Consider the following 1484-nt stretch of genomic DNA (forward strand, 5'->3'; position numbering starts at 1 on the left):
GAGTACAACTCAGAGTTAAGGTTACCTATAGGAAAGGGAGCAAACCTAGAGAGAACAAACTTGTGAGTTACAAATAGAAGGGCTTTGAGGGTGTTGCTTTCAGGTTTACTGGGGGGGAGGGGAAGGGTGGCAGAAGGTGGCCTAGGTAACATTCTCTGGATACCCTAGGCATTCTTTTTTTTTTCCTCCTTCCCCACCCAGGGGCCGGTGGCACAATCTAGGGACTGAGGAGCTTCACCCTGAGGGCTGCGACGGCTCACCCGGGCAGGGCAACACCCCCCAGGAGCTGGCTGGTATACTCCCCCTCCAATTGCCCCTACTCCAGTCTGGTCCCCTCACCTGACTGAGGACTCTGTGGTCAAGGATAGTGTTTCCAATTCCAGCATTGCCACTTTTACCCTCCCATAAGTGGTCATACTATATTTTGAAGTAGGTGTCACTGCCCTCCCCCTTTATATATGATAAAGGGAACCTGAGAATTGTGAACAGACTCCCTCCAGGTCTAGCCATCTTTTGGCAGAAGCATTCAACAGAACAAAATATGTGGTGCATTTAGGATTTTGTTCCTCTTGTGCATGCTGCCACTGTTAAGGTCATCAGACTCACAGTGACTTTCAGCAATCCATTGCATAGGTAATCGACTTCTTTGGCTTGTCCAAGGAAACCCAAACCTGCAGATGGCGGGCATGCATCCCATCCCCCACCTCCTACACAGGCGGCCAGCAGGGCGCACACCACCCCCACCCCCACCCGGGAGGCGTGGGGGAGGCGTGTGGCCCCCACAGCGCAGGCGGCCGTTGGCGGCACGCCACCTTACCCCGCTGCATGGGTGCTTGGCGGGGTGCTTGGCCCCTTTTGTGCTCTGGTGGCCTAGTGGCAAGGAGCTGCAACTACAATCCCATTTTTTAAAATCTTCTTCTTTCTCACTGACTTTTTACTTTCCCAGGCATTATATTCTTTTTCAGACTCCGTCACCTCCTGATAACATGTCTGATGTATGCAAGACAAAAATTCATCCTTCTTGCTCCTAAGGAGCATTCTGGCTCTACTTACAGGATGGATCTTTTTGTTCTTCTGTTAGGTCATGGTATATTCAATATCCTTCTCCTATACTTTTATTCAAAGGTATCAATATTTCTTCAGTCTTATTAATTGTTTAGTTTTTGCACTCACATAAGCTGGTATAGAAGGAGAATTGATGACTTTGAGCTGTGGTGCTGGAGAAGAGTATTGAATATACCATAGACTGCTTCATATCCTTGAGAGGGTGAAACCAGGCTGCTGCGTGGTAGTAAGGATTCTGAAGTTTCATCTGACATACTTTGGACATGTTGCAAGGACTTACCAGTCCTTAGAGGGGGACATCATGCTTGGGAGGGTGGAGGGACAGCGCAGGAGAGGAAGTCCCTTGAAGAAATGGTTTGATTCAGTGACTGAGGTAATGGGTGTGGGTGTGTCAGAGACGGTAGGATTGGCACAGGATA

Source organism: Elephantulus edwardii, unplaced genomic scaffold, assembly GCF_000299155.1.
Source record: "Elephantulus edwardii isolate Elephantulus edwardi_28Jun2011 unplaced genomic scaffold, EleEdw1.0 scaffold00146, whole genome shotgun sequence".
Classification (NCBI taxonomy): domain Eukaryota; kingdom Metazoa; phylum Chordata; class Mammalia; order Macroscelidea; family Macroscelididae; genus Elephantulus; species Elephantulus edwardii.